General features: G+C 42.7%; 1 protein-coding gene across 7 annotated transcripts in view; it reads right to left on the minus strand.

The window, feature by feature from the left end:
* Window positions 1-16,249, minus strand: part of rhbdl2 (rhomboid, veinlet-like 2 (Drosophila)) — an 85,243-nt gene that overhangs the window by 47,606 nt on the left and 21,388 nt on the right. The window contains exon 1 of one of the 7 annotated variants that reach the window (XM_068011248.1): window positions 9,568-9,594. The exons of the other annotated variants lie outside the window; for them this stretch is intronic. The gene's annotated coding sequence lies outside the window, so the exon portion shown is untranslated. Of the gene's footprint in view, window positions 1-9,567; window positions 9,595-16,249 lie in introns of those variants that run through there. 7 annotated transcript variants of the gene reach the window in all.

Genomic DNA, 16,249 nt, shown 5'->3' on the forward strand with positions numbered 1-16,249 from the left:
TTCTCATTCCATTACTTTATGGATGAAGATGGTATCACTCTCATTCTCCTCCTCCCTTTTCCTGCAAATCATCTGATTAGAATTATTTCCTCATTAAATTATGGAAGATGTAGATTACTGAAGAAACATAAGCAATTCTTTAAAAAAAAATGCTGTCAATTTTAAGAACTGTCCTGTCCATCTATACAGTACGTCAGTGAATGAGAATGATGGCATAGACAAATCTAGTCACAACTTGTTCCTATATAGATTATTTGCCTCAATGTTATGCTTACATTTGGATTTAAAAAGTCACTTCTCGCTTATCTGTGTCTAACTCACCATGGTGCAAAGGATCCAAATGTTGTGGCCTTCATCATGAGCCACTGTTTTTCAATCACAATGTACTTTGGGGTTTCCTGTGTTTTAAGCAAGGTCAAAATAGTTTTATCTTCAAAGCCACTGTTTATTTCAACTGGCAGTGTGAGTCAAGTTTAAGTTTGCAATCATGAAGATGTTCACAGCAGCAATAGTAAATTTATGTAATTTGCAGCTATCCTGCCTCTGATTGAAATATAGCTTCAATGCACCAACATTTTAACCATTGTACCATTTTCTAAAATAATCTAAGCTTCAAAAGATTTGTTTCTAATTCCTTTTAATTACAGAGATATGCCAATTTAAACCTGAATATATATTAGTTTAATTTATAGACATGTTTGCCAACTGAGTGGGAAGTACTTGGGTCACATATTTCCACTAGACTGGAGCCTGTGCTCACAGTTTATATTAGCAACTTTACAAGGTTAAAAGAAAATCCCCAATGTGCAACCAATTTTCAATTATTCTTTCTGAATCAGAAGCAGTTTATATTTACAAGTTAGGGTGACATTTTAAAATTACAATGGATGAGAATGTTGTCAAAACTGCACCCACTCTGCTGTAGTAACTTAGGCAGAATGCGATGGAAAATTTCGGGCAAAGTTACGGCAGCAGAGTAGGAGCAGCTCCATGCAAATACTCAACCAATATATTGTTGCTTTAACTGAATGATATTTGAAAAAAATATTTCTATGTTTTCTTAGCTGGACTGCCTCTATTCCAATACTTGATCTGCTTTTGCAGGCTCAGTTTTCCATACAATTCTAGGCTTGAAATCCATTTGGATAAACCCAGTTACCCTCTGTGTCTCTCAGTATTCCCCAAGAGGCCAGTCAAGGCACCTGTCACTGCCTCCCTACAAACAGCAATCCCAAATGTCCCATCTTATCTCTCCCATTCACCACGCCTGCTGGGGGTGGTTAATGTCGTCAACCTCCTTCCTGTCTTGCTTGTCCCATCCACCACTGTCCACTCAGACTCCACCAGCTATTACTACCCTTCTCTGCATTACTCTCCAGAATATCCATTGATTTACAAATAAGGCCCACACCATCTACAATTTTAATGTGGATGATTGCATCAACTTTATGGCTGACAGAAACTTAGCTGATGAATGGTCTCACATTACCCCTGAACAAAGACTTCACCAAGCTATACCTTCCATCATCTCCCTCATTCAAACCAGAGTTGTAATGCTGTGGTCCTTATTACCAAATCACACCATGATCTCTCCTCACTAATCCTTTGGCACCTTTTCTTTCTTCAGGCATCTCACCTTGTGCCACCCCTCTTCTCTCTCACCCTCTTTTAAATCCTCATTCTTTACAAAGCCCCACCCCAGGTTTCTCCCCAAGATATCCTTCCTCCTTTGCTCCCTCAGTGTCTGCATTGAACAACTTCTCATGCTCAATAATTTTAATCTCTGTTTCAACTCGCCTTCCCCTCTCTCTCTTCTGATCTCACTGCCCTCTTATTCTCCCTAAACTTGTCCCTCCATATAAACTCTCCTACCCATATTCATGACACCCCCTCTACCTACCATCTCAAACGGCCTCTTTACTTTCATGGGCTCAATCACAGACAAGGGCATCATTGGCCATTTCTTTGTATTGATCATCATCCATGATACCCTATCATCTTCCAACCCTTTCTCTATGTCAGCCCTGGAACAGACTTTCCAAAATTGGTGATTTACAATTGCACTTTCAAACTGCCAACTGCTTTGCCTTTGGCCTTCAATTCACCATAATACTTTCTGCAGCTATAGATTTGTTCAGCCATGCCCACACCTCCACCACAGATGCCCATGTCCCAGTAAAATCTTTACTCTTTCACATCCTGGACATTCCCATCACACCCCCACCTCCACCCTTCACACTTAGCCACCTCAATGGGATCAGTCTTGAGTACATTTGGTATGGATCTGTTTTAATCATCCATCACAAGTTCTTGTTGGAACAGATCAAGTGGCCTCAATCTCTTCTGCCAAAATCACTCAGTATTCCAGGATCATCCTCAGAGCAAGGATAACCTCCAGCAAAGTTATTCCAAGAACCATCTTTTCCTTTCTTTCTCTCCTGACTACAACACTCATCTTCCAGCAAGTTTGAGGAGATCATGGACTTTGTCAGTAAACCCTTGACTTTAACCTAACCTGCCCAGCAAATTGGGTGGATTCAGGTCAGGCGTCCATTTTACATTCCATACAATTTACTCTCTGTTGACTTCAATGGAAAGTGAAATCAGATGGGGTCCAACATTGGCATCGAACCCAAATCTGCCTGATTTCCACTGAGCAGGTTAGGTTAAATTTGAGGTTTAAGATTCAGCCCATCTGTTCAGCTGCCTTTGCTGCTGCCCCCTTCCTCTTCAAGCCAAATTTCCTTTCCTGGCTCCACCTCACTATAGTCCTGATGCCACATCTTTCACTAGTTTCTCTAACTCCTGTGATGCCTTTGGCCCATGAGCGCAATTGCTTCCCCAAACCACAATCTCTCTTTTCAAAATTCTACTCTTTAATTATCGCTGCTCCTCAGTGGTAGCTTAGCAAAACCTCAGTTTGTCTATCTGTCCCCATGTCTCCAGTATTCAATTACGACTGACCTACACATTCCTCTGCAGCTTCTTTACATCTCCGTCACTATATGCTTGCAATAAATAGTTTTATCAAAGTTCATACTTTCGTTTTACAAATAACTGCCTTTTTGTCATTCTTCCTTCCCTCATTTCTTTGATTTTCCTGTTACCTTTCACTACTCCAAGTCTTAGTTAGGACCTCAGTCAATCTCATATTGCAACTTAATGGTCCTTAATGAAGACTTTGCATCTGTCTTCACAAAAGAGGGGGACAATGCAGATATTGTAGTTAAGGAGGAGGAGTGTGAAGTATTGGATGAAATGAACATAGGGAGAGAGCAAATATTAATCGGATTAGCATCCTTAAAAGTGAATAAATCACCAGGGCTGGATAAAATGTACCCCAGGCTGCTAAAAAGAAGCCAGGGAGAAAATAGCGGAAGGTCTGACCATCATTTCTCAGTCCTCACTGGATACAGGTGTGGTGCCGGAGGATTGGAGGACTGCTAACATTGTACCTTTGTTTAAAAAGGGAGTGAGCGATAAACCGACTAATTACAGGCCAGTCAGTCTAACCTCAGTAGTGGGCAAATTATTGAAATCAATTCTGAGAGACAGCATAAACTGTTACTTAGAAAAGCACAAATTAATCAAGGATATTCAGCACAGATTTGTTAAGGGAAGATCTTGTCTGATGAACTTTATTGAATTTTTTGAGGTAGTAACAAGAAGGATTGATGAAGGTAGTGCAGTTGATGTGGATCTACATGGATTTTAGCAAGGCTTTCAACTAGGTCCCACATGGCAGACTGGTTAAAAAAAAAGGCCATGGGATCCAGGGAAATGTAGCAAGCTGGATACAAAATTGGCTCAGTGTCAGGAAACAAAGGGTAAGTGTTGACGGGTGTTTTTGTGACTGGAAGGCTGTTTCCAGTGGCGTTCTGCACGGCTCAGTTCCAGATCCCCTGCTTTTTGTGGTATATATTAATGATTTTTGGGTCAAAATCCTGGAACTCCCTTCCTAACAGCACTGTGGGTGTACCTACCCCACATGGACTGCAGCAGTTCAAGAAGGCTGCTCACCACCACCTTCTCAAGGGCAATTAGGGATGGGCAATAAATGCTGGCCTGGCCAGTGACACCCACATCCCATGAATGAATAAAAAAAAAAATTTGGACATAAATGTCGGGGGAATGATCAAGAAGTTTGCAGACGATACAAAAATTGGCTGTGTAGTTGATAACGAGGAGGATAGCTGTACACTGCAGGAAGATATCAATGGGCAGAAAAGTGGCAAATGGAATTCAACCTGGAGAAGTGTGAGGTGATGCATTTGGGGAGGTCAAACAAGGCAAAGGAATATATAATTAAAGAGAGAATACTGAGAGATGTAGAAGAAGTGAGGGACCTTGGAGTGAATGTCCACAGATCCCTGAAGGTAGCAGGACAGGTGGATAAGTTGGTTTAGAAGGCATATGGAATCCTTTCCTTTATTAGCCAAGCTATATAAGAGCAGGGACATTATGCTGAAAGTGTATAAGTCATTAATAATTGCACTAGACAGGGTACAAAGGAGATTTACGAGGATGTTGCCAGGACTGGAAAAATGCAGCTATGAGAAAAGATTGTATAGGCTGGGGTTGCTCTCCTTCAAACAGAGGAGGCTTAGCGGAGATTTGACTGAAAAGTACAATGTTGTGAGGGGCCTGGATAGAGTGGATGTGAAGGGCCTATTTACCTTAGCAGAGAGGTCAGTGACTAGGGGACATAGATTTAAAGTGATTGGTAGAAAGATTAGAGGGGAGAAGAGGAAAAGTTTTTTATCCTAGAGGGTGGTGGGGGTCTGGAACTCACTGCCTGAAAGGGCAATAGAGGCAGAAACCCTCAACTCATTTAAAAGGTGTCTGGATATGCACCTCAAGTGTTGTAACCTGCCAGGCTACAGATCAAATGCTGGAAGGTGGGATTAGGCAGCTTGGCTCGTTTTTCGACTGGCGCAGACATGATGGGCCAAGTGGCCTCTTTCTGTGCAGTTAGCTTTCTATGATTCTAACTGCAGAGCCACCCTGAAATTCTTTAAGAAAATAATGACACAACTAGTCTACTGTTTTAAAGGCCACCAAGATAAATTATAGAGTCTTGGTAGCCTTTTAAGTGTTGTAGTTAAATAGTGTCACAGAAATGTATTTGTAGCTGGGTTCCTATGCATCACGGCAATTGTCATGGAGATGGAATCAAGTTTCCATTCAGTGCAAACTGTCATTCTGTCTGGATAAGTAAATTACAGTCCAAAGCATATATGCAAATTATATAGAGGAAAAAAGTTCAAATGAAACTTGCTATGCATTAAAATGGACCTTTAGCTCCCTATCTTTGCCAAATTCAGAAATATAATTTTAAAGCAAGAATCTATTGTGTCCTATGCTAAACAAAACCAGTACAATTTATACAATGCAGTGATCTTAGTTACAAAATCAATACTGGCTATTCCATGCTGAACATAAAACTGGTTTGCCAAGGATAATTACAGCAAATCACAACCCAGAGCCATTAGTTTTTTGCACATTCGCAGTACAGTTTTATTTCCCTCACGTGATGATACAGTGGCCTTGAAAAAGGTTCAAAGGAGAGCTATGAAAATGATTCCTAGCTTAAAAAACCTTTGTTACTCAGATAAGCTTAAAGAGCTGGAGCTATATATTTTAAAGCCATATAGACTTCGATGCAACCTGGTACAGGTATACAAAATAATGAAAGTGCTGGATTGTGCCTGTTGATAGATTATTTCAGTTTGACAGATTGGGGAGGACCAGGGACATGCATTTAAAGTATGCAAAAATAGTAAATATCCACACCATCACAAAGACCATTAATCTCCAACTCTATAACATCGCCTAACTCTGCCCTTGCCTCAGCTTATTTGTTGCTGAAACCCTCATCCATGTCTATTTTACCTCTACACTTGAATGTCTATTTTACCTCTACACCCCCTCCCTATCTCGGTGATCTCATCCAGCCTTACAGCCCCCTGAGATCTCTGCACTCCACCAATTCTGGTCTCATGAGCATTCTCAATTTTAATTGCTCCATCATTAGCAGCCATGCCTTCAGATGCCAAGGCACAAAACTCTGGAATTCCCTCTCTAAATCTCTCCATCTCTCTTTCCTGCTTTAAGACACTCCTTCAAACCTACCTCTTTGACCAAGCTTTTGGCCATCTACCCTAATATCTCCTGATGTGACTCAGTGGCATTTGGCTTAATAACACTTGTAAAACACCATGGAATGTTTTATTATGTTAAAGGTACTATATAAATGCAAGTTATTGTTGTACTAAGCTAGATTATAGGCAGTTCTTCTTTTCTCACAGAGTAGTGAGGTTCTGGAATGCGTTGTTGACTTGTCCAGTGTATGCTGACTCTGCATGCCTTCAAGAGGCAGCTGAACCTGCATTTGCTGGGGTAGGCGGTCGTGTAGTGGAAATATCACTGGGTTAGTGATCCAGAAACCCAGGCTAATGCTCTGAGTTCAAATCCCACCATGGCAGATGGTGAAATTTGAATTCAATTAACAAATCTGGAATTTTTTTTAAAAAGCTTGTCTAATGGTGACCATAAAACCATTGTCGATTGTTGTAAAAACCCATTTGGTTCACTAACGTCCTTCAGGGAAGGAAATCTGCCATCCTTACCTGGTCTCTCCTACTTCAGACCCACAGCCATGTGGTTGACTCTTAAATGCCTACTGAAATGGCCTAACAAGTCACTCAGTTCAAGGGCAGTTAGGGATGGGCAATAAATGCTGGCCTAGCCAATGATGCCCACATCCCACAAACAAATAAAAAAAAAGATAAGTGGATTAGCAATTAACGTAAACATGGTCAATGTGAGTTGTAGACTAGGTTCAATTGCCTGAGGAGGTCAGAGAGGAATTTTCAAGATTTGCTTTTCCCTTATTGGCCCCGGTTATTTTTATATTGTTTTCTGCCTCTCCTGGGAGATTACAGGCTATGGAGGAGGGGTAGGAAGTGTCTAGTCATCATGCTCCAGGCATTCTAAGTGTGGTGCAGGCTTGATGAATCAACTAGTCATTTCCTTCCTGTCATTTTCATATATTTTTAAGTTTTGTGAAGGTGAATGGTGACACAGACTCGGAGGAACTTGAATTTTTTATACATCAGTTAAGTTTCGACAGAAAGTGTCTTTATTTCCTGATAGATGTTTAACTGGTATCCATGTTGTGCTGTAGACAGAGGAATATCACAATTAATGCATTAACTGTTCATCCATGAGTATCATCAGCAATAGTTTTCAGGCTTTAAAATATGGCAAATGTACAAAAGCCTGATGACTATTGTTGAGTGGTTTTGGATTGTTCTGCTCTATAAAGCAATCCAGCAATTATGCCATTTGAACCTTTTCAATAATACATGTTATTATATATCTAAAAGCCTGCTGGGTAATGCCAAGATAGGACAGTCGATCTACATAGGAGGTTAAGAATCAGTGGTCAATCCTATAATGTTGAAAGATTATAATCTTAAGATTTGGATTTAAATGTGGGAGGCATGATTGCGAAATTTGCTGATGACATAAAAATTGGCCGTGTAGTTGATAGTGAAGAGGATAGCCTTAGATTCCAGAAAGATATAAATGGTTTGGTTGAGTGGGCGGAAAAGTGGCAAATGGAATTCGATCCAGAAAAGTGTGAGGTAATGCATTTGGGGACGACAAATGAAGCGAGGGAATGCATAATAAACAGGAGGATATTGAGAGGGGTAGAAGAAGTGAGAGACCTTGGAGTGCATGTCCACAGGTCCCTAAAGGTGGCAGGACAGGTGGATAGAATGGTGAAGAAGGCATATGGAATGCTTTCCTTTATTGGCCGAGGTATAGAATTCAAAAGCAGGGATGTAATGCTGGAACTGTATAAATCGCTGGTTAGGCCACAGCTGGAGTATTGCATACAGTTCTGGTCACCACATTACAGAAAGGACATAATTGCTTTGGAGAGAGCACAGAGGAGATTTACAATAATGTTGCCAGGGCTCAAAAGTTGCAGCTATGAGGAAAGATTGGGTTGTTTTCCTTAGAACAGAGGAGGCAGAGGGGTGATTGAATAGAGGTGTACAAAATTATGAGGGGCCTAGGTAGAGTAGAGAAGAAGGATCTGTTTCCCCTAGCGGAGAGGTCAATTACCAGGGGACACAGATTTAAAGTGATTGGTAGAATGATTAGAGGGAACATGAGGAAAAACCTTTTCACCCAGATGGTGGTGGGTGTCTGGAATTCACTGCCAGGAACGGTGGTGGAGGTAGAAGCCCTCAATTCTTTTAAAAGGTACTTGGGACCTGCACCTGAAGTGCTGTAACTGGCAAGGCTATGGACCAGGTGCTGGACGGTGGGATTAGATTGGGCGGCTAGTTTTTTCAGCCGGCATGGACATGACGGGCTGAGTGGCCTCCTTCTGTGCCGTAATTTTTCTAATGTTCTTTGGTTCTAAAAGTAATGGGAACTGCAGAAGCAAATATGAGAATATGCATCTAAAAATATTCTTGTTATTGGAATTTCAAACAAGAGAAGCTCTGGTGGTCCTCTGAGCATTAGGAGAACCTTATGAACAACTAAACAAAAATAGAGCAAGAAAAGAAATAATTGTTGTAAAGACATCCAAGTTGGCGAAGGACCCATGGGGTAGAATTAGTTCGCATAGCACCACAGACGGCTGTTGATTCCCCAGGAACAGGTAGCATCATGGGCTGCGAAACTAGAAGCGGTGATACACAAACAAATTTCTCTCCCTACGAGTGGAGTGGGCCAAGATATTCAGAAACTGCATGGCAGTCCTGCAGTGCATGCCACAATACTGTGGGTGTACCCACACTAGATAAACTGCAGTGGTTCAAGAAGGCAGCTCACCACCACCTTCTCAAGGGCAATTAGGGATAGGCAACAAATGCTGGCCATGCCAGCGATGCCCAAATCCCATGAAACGAATAAAAAAAGCCCAATGGATTAAATGACAGCACAATTTCTATTAACTCATCTGCAGTATGCATGGCAAATAATTATTTTACAAAATCATTGATTTTGATTGATTAGGCAATGTGCAATAGCTTAATGGTGTTTGATTAGACTATTGGATAATAAAAAACAAGTGGTAAACTGACCCTGTTAGATCAATCAAGAACATGTCAGCATCCAAAAATCAAGAATTAGAGGAAATTACCTATATCTTAAATAAATATTCTGTACAAAGGCTGCAACATTAGGTAATTAATTAATGAGCCTTAGTGTCATTGAAGAAGCATTGAGCAAAACTTCCAGTGATCTTTTCTACATGTGATGCAGTGACACTTACAAGCAAAAAGGAATTACAGGTGTATGACCTTACAAAAATCATATCGTAAAGGTTTACAGTGTAACAGATGTAAACACTAGTTTAGGTGAGCAGATACTAAAATTAGAACTGCTCAAAAGTGCTTACTTTTATTCTAAAAATATGGAAGGCACCTACAACGAAGTTACAATTAAACTTTGCTGTAAGATCCGAAACCATTTTAGAACACTTGGCCTTCTTTATAGAATGTAATAAAAGCAATATAATTACATACATTTTAAACACAGTACCTTACAGAAAACTTGCTACTTCACTTTCAACAAGGTTGATTTTAACCCCATCTGCCTGGCTCAAACCAGATGAACAGGCAGTTAAAATTGGCCAAGTGACTTCACCATTAATGTCCAACACCGATTATAGTGCCTTCTATTTTAATCTGCTCATCCAAACTACGGAAAGACAGATGGCAGCAGGATCCTTTATGTGCAAATGATATCATCAGGCCTCCATTACAATTTTAACTGTGGCCTGAGCAGGGAAGCGATTATGGCTTGAAATGAAAACCAAACGTGCCAGAAATACTCAGCAGGTCTGGCAACATTTGTGTAGAAATAAACAGAGCTAATGTTTCAGGGCTTTCCAGTTGGTTGAAGACAGCAGGAAGAGGAGGGGAGACAGTGGTATTGTGGTAATGTCATTGGACTAGTAATACAGAGACCTAGGCTAATACTCTGGGAACAAGGGTTCAAATCCTACCAAGACTGCTGATGGAATTTAAATTCAATTAATTAATAAATTTAATGAATTAATAAAAATCTGGAATTGAAAGCGAGTCTCTGTAATGGTGACCATGAAACTACCATTGATTGTTGTAAAAACCCATCTCGTTCACTAATTCCTTTAGGGAAGGAAATCTGCTGGCCTACATGTGACTCCAGACCCACAGCAATGTGGTTGACTCTAAACTGCTCTCTGAAATGGCCATTCAGTTATACAAATCCAAAATTGATCTAGGCATCAGAAATGACAACAGCAAAGCCAACCCTGTCGAGGACCCTGCAAGTCCTCCTTTCCAAGATCTGGAGCCTGTGCCAAAATTAGGAGAGCTGTCCCACAGCCTAGTCAAGCAATGGCCTGACACAGTCATACTCACGGAAACATACCTTAAACCCACTGTCCCAGACACCACCATCACCATTCCTGGGTATGTCCTGTCCCATTGGCAGGACAGACTCATCAAAGGTGGTGACACAGTTGGGAGGAAGTTGCCCTGGGAGTCCTCAACATTGACTCTGAACTCCATGAAGTCTCATGGCATCAGGTCAAACATGGGCAAGGAAACCCCTGCTGATTACCACCTACCACCCTCCGTCAACTGATGAATCAGTAGTCTTCCATGTTGAACACCACTTGGAAGAAGCACTGAGGATAGCAAGGGCACAGAATGTACTCTGGGTGGGGGACTTTAATGTCATCACCAAGAGTGGTTCGGTAACACTGTTACTGATCGAGCTGGCCGAGACCTGAAGGACATATCTGCCAGACTGGGCCTGTAGCAGGTGGTGAGGCAACCAACAAGAGGGAAAAGGCTTCTCGACCATGTCCTCACCAATCTCCTGCAATCGCAGGAGGTGTAATACCTGCCCATTTACCTCCTCTCTCCTCACTATCCCAGGCCCCAAACACTCCTTTCAGCTGAAGCAGCGATTTACTTGTACTTCTTTCAATGTAGTATACTGTATTCGCTGCTCACAGTGTGGTCTCCTCTACATTGGGGAGACCAAGCGCAGACTGGGTGACCGCTTTGCGGAACATCTCCGCTCAGTCCGCAAGCAGGACCCTGAGCTTCCGGTTGCTTGCCATTTCAACACTCCCCCCTGCTCTCATGCTCACATCTCTGTCCTGGGATTGCTGCAGTGTTCCAGTGAACATCAACGCAAGCTCGAGGAACAGCATCTCATCTACCGATTAGGCACACTATGCCTGCCGGACTGAACATTGAGTTCAATAATTTCAGAGCATGACAGCCCCCCATTTTACTTTCATTTTTAGTTATTTTTTCTTCCTTTTTTTTTACATTCCTTTTTACATTTTTTACAATCTTTTTTTGCATTTATTTCATTTCATCTTAGTTTGTTCAGTTTGCTTACCCACTGTTTTTTTCAGGTTGTTTTTCTTCAGGTTTGCACTTGCTGCTGTTCAATATTCAGTGTATTCACACCTAATCTGTACTAATGCTTTGTCTTTCAACACACCATTAACATATTGTTTGCCTTTGCTCCGTGACCTTTTGGTCAGCTATGTGGCCTGGTCCAATCTGCACCTTCTCCTTTGTTATCTCTTGCCCCACCCCCACCTCACTTGTTTATAATCTGTGACTTTTCTAATATTTGTCAGTTCCGAAGAAGGGTCACTGACCCGAAACGTTAACTCTGCTTCTCTTTCCACAGATGCTGCCTGACCTGCTGAGTGATTCCAGCATTTCTTGTTTTTGTTTCAGATGTCCAGCATCCGCAGTATTTTGCTTTTATCCTCACCAATCTACCTGCCGCAGATGCATCTGTCCATGACAATATTGGTAGGAGTGACCATCACACAATCCTTGTAAAAACCCGGCTGTATTCACACTGACGATACCCTCCACTGTGTTGTGTAGCACTACCACAGTGCCAAATGGGATAGATTCAGAATAGATCTGGCAGCTCAAAACAGGGCATCCATGAAGCAATGTGGACCATCAGCAGCAGCAGAATTGTACTCACCCACAATCTGTAACGTCATGACCCAGCATATCCCTCACTCTGCCATTACCATCAAGCTAAGGGAACAACCCTGGTTCAATAAAGAGTGCAGGAGGGCATGCCAGGAGCAGCACCAGGCATACCTCAAAATTAGGTGTCAACCTAGTGAAGCTACAACACAGGACTACTTACATGCTGAACAGCGGACGCAGCAATGCATGCAATAGACAGAGCTAAGGGATCCTATAACCAATGAATCAGATCCAAGCTCTGCAGTCCTGCCACATCCAGTCGTGAATGGTGGTGGACAATTAAACAACAACAGGAGGAGGATCCACAAATATTCCCATCCTCAATGATGGAGCAGCCCAGCATATCAGTGCAAAAGAAAAGGCCGAAGCATTTGCAACCATTTTCAGCCAGAAGTGCCGAGTGGATAATTCATCTTGGCCTCCTCCTGAGGTCCCCAGCATCACAGATGTCAGTCTTCAGCCAATTCGATTCGCAACACCTGATATCAAGAAACGGCTAAAGGCACTGGATTCTGCAAAGGCTATGGGTCCTGACAACATCCTGGCTGTAGAAATGAAGACTTGTACTCCAGAATAAAGGCTGGCTCGGGTCTGCAAATTATACCCGACCCGAGCCTGAGAGAACCACATCCGACCCCGAGCCCGACCCGGCCCAAGTCCTTCCATTTTTTCCTGCGCCCGACCAGACCCAACCATCAGTTAACCTACCTTCCGTTTTCACTTTGTTGCTTATCTGCACCAAGCTTAAAATAACTCTAACAAATCCACCTTCCAGCCCAAAAGGTAAATTAATATTGGAGCCACTTACCTGAGGTTGTGATAGAGTGTGTCCGACCTGGCCCGGCCCGACCCGAGCCTGAATGCCAGACCCGGAAGTGCAACCCGACCCAAATCCGACACATGTCGGTGGGTCTCGTTGGGTTTGGGTCAGGTAGTAGGCCTTTACTCCAGAACTAGCCGCACCCGTAGCCAAGTTGCTTCAGTACAGCTACAACACTGGCATCTACCGACAATATGGAAAATTGCCCAGGTATGTCCACAATAAGCAGGACAAATCTAATCAGGCCAATTACTGCCCCATCAGTCCACTCTCGATCCTCATCAAAGAGATGGAAGGTATTGTTGACAGTGCTATCAAGCACCACTTAAACAGCAACAACCTGCTTACTGATGCTCAGTTTGGGTTCCGCCAGGGCCACACAGCTCCTGACCTCATTACATCCTTGGCCCAAACATGTAATTCAAGTTGAACTCAAGAGGTGAGATGAAAATGATTGCCCTTGATATCAAGGCAACATTTGACGGAGTGTGGCATCGAGGAGTCCTAGCCGAAATGAAGTCAATGGGAATCAGGGCAAAAACATTCCACTGGTTGGAGTTATACCTAGCATAAAGAAAGATGGTTGTGGTTGTTGGAGGTCAATCTGCTCAGCCCCAGGATAATGGTGCAGGAGTTCCTCAGGGTAGTGTCCTAGGCCCAACTATCTTCAGCTGCTTCATCAATGACCTTCCCTCCATCATAAGGTCAGAAGTGGGGATATTCGCTGATGATTGTACAATGTTCAGCACCATTCGCAACTCCTCAGATACTGAAGCAGTCTGTGTCCATATGCAGTAAGACCTGGACAACATTCAGGCTTGGCTGATAAGTGGCAAGTTACATTCATGCCACACAAGTGCCAGGTAGTGACCATCTCCAACAAGAGAGAATCTAACCATCTCCCCTTGACATTCAATGGCATTACTATTGCTGAATCCCCCACTATCAACATTCTGGAGGTTACCATTGACCAGAAACTGAACTGGACCAGCCACATACATACTGTGGCTACAAGAGCAGGTCAGAGGCTGGAAATTCTGTGGTGGATAACCCACCTCCTGACTCCCCAAAGCCTGTCCATCATCCACAAGGCACAAGTCAGGAGTGTGATGGAATACTCACCACTTGCCTGGATGGGTGCAGCTCCAACAACACTCAGGAAGCTCAACATCATCCAGGGCAAAGCAGCCCGCTTGATCAGTGCCCCTCAAACATTCACTCCCTCCACCACCAACATGCAGTGGCAGACGTGTGTATCATATACAAGATGCACTGCAGCAACTCACCACGCCTCTTTCACCGCACCTTTCAAATCAGCAACCTCTTCCACCCAGAAGGACAAGGGCAGCAGACACGTGGGAACACCACCATCTTCACGTTCCGCTCTAAGCCACATACCATCCTGACTTGGAATTATATTGCTGTTCCTTCACTGTCACTGGATCAAAATCCTGGAGCTCTCCCCTAACACCACTGGGTATACCCGCACCAGATGGACTTCAGCAGTTCAAGAAGGCAGCTCACCAGCACCTTCTGAAGGGAAATTAGGAATGGGCAACAAATGCTGGCCTAGCCAGCACCACCCACATCCCTTGATACAAATAAAAAAATTTCAAAGAACAGAAAACGCCCATGCAAGTAAGCTTTGTTACTTTCCTTGTGGGGCCTGGAAAATCAAGAGTACTCCTTTGGGCCCCACAAGGGATGTTTAGTCCTTCTCTTCCCCAAGCTCCTGCCCTACTTTCATCTTGCAAGACCCTCCCACAACCCCTTCCTCACAACTTATCTTGTTGTTGGCAAGATTTTGGTGCCAGCTAACAGCCACTTGCCACCCAAACTCATGCTTCCAGTCAGATTGATATCATGAAGAAGAGGTCCAAGTGTTTAAATCACCCAAACCTCATGCTGCCAAGGTTGGGTGGGGTAGGGATTTGACACTCACTTCGTCTGCCTCGCACTCCCCCCCACCCTGCCCCCACCCACCCCCACCCACTAATACCTCCTGATTCTCACTCCCAGTTAAAAACTGGGCTAATGTCTTGTTTCATATGTCTCGTTGAAGAAAATGGATGGTTTTAAAAATGAACATAGCATGGAACAATTAAAACCATAATCAAAATAATAAAACAAGTAAAAATCATAAATTGCACATATTTTGAACTAATTTGATGAGATGTTTCTTTTAAAGGGATCTTCAAAAATACACTGTGCTAACCTCAACAGAAACCTAAGGAATTGGGAAATGTGAGGGGTGCAATTTGGTTTGTTAATCTCATTCCTCTATAATCCATACCACTCAGACAAACACTAAGATAAAAATGTCTGCTGTATTCCACTAATGTTAATTCCCTACAAATCCTGAATTTGGCTTTCTTCATACATAATTTTTTTATCATTCTATCACTTCTGTTACATTTTTTTGACAAATTATTGGAACGAATTACTAACATCAAAAAGTACACTATTACTTTCACATGTAGTTTATCTGGATACTTTAGAAATAATCTGGGGTGGAAATTGAGTTGTTACGATCAGGTGAGGAGGGTCGAAGGGCTCCCCTCTTGTTCCTCTTGTTGTTTCACTACAACAGGTTTATTTCTTTTTAAAGGGGATATACTTGCCAATTCAGTAAGTGTTTAACTATTTACAAGTTTTGACCATAAAAAGAACCAATCGGACAGGTTTTTGAGCTTAACAAAGAAAGAGGCTAGTTTTATTGTACTCAAACCGATCTAAGTAAACTAATAAACTATGCTCTAACTTTCACACACACACAAATGGATTACAAAGTGGGGAAGGATAGAATGTTCAGATTAGAATCCAGAGCAATAAAAAGGGGTATACAGTCTGTGGAGTTTGGTGACTCGGCTGGCTTCCGGATGAACTCGGTGGTCCTGAGGCTTCCGGCTTGTAGATGTGGCCAGTTGATTTGGGGTTTTCCTGGAGACAGTGATGCAGATGATATCCTTCATGGAATCTCCGTCTTCAGCAGTGATAGGCCTAGGTGGATGCAGCCAGCAAGCAAGGTTCGAAGCAGGGGGAGAAGGGACCACACTGGGTCGACTCTTGTCTGTGTCTAGCTGCTCGTCTCTGTTGCTGCAGGGAAAACACCAGCTTAAACACACAAATGTTGGGCCTGTCACATGACCGTCACCCAGTGATTCAACATGATGGCTGAGTGTATATTCCCTCTTGTAACTTAATCAGTTCATGTCTAGGAATTCTCTTCCATCAACTGGGGTCTCATTGTTCAAGTGATTAAGTTTGAGTGGTTCATCCCCACCAGTTTAATTTCCCAAGTGATTGCTTTAATGTTTTGTTAATGGGAGCAGGCTAGGTAGTTCACACAAAAGTTCCCAAGTCATTCTTCTGGAGGGGA

The sequence above is a fragment of the Heterodontus francisci genome, chromosome 31 (assembly GCF_036365525.1).
Source record: "Heterodontus francisci isolate sHetFra1 chromosome 31, sHetFra1.hap1, whole genome shotgun sequence".
Lineage (NCBI taxonomy): Eukaryota > Metazoa > Chordata > Chondrichthyes > Heterodontiformes > Heterodontidae > Heterodontus > Heterodontus francisci.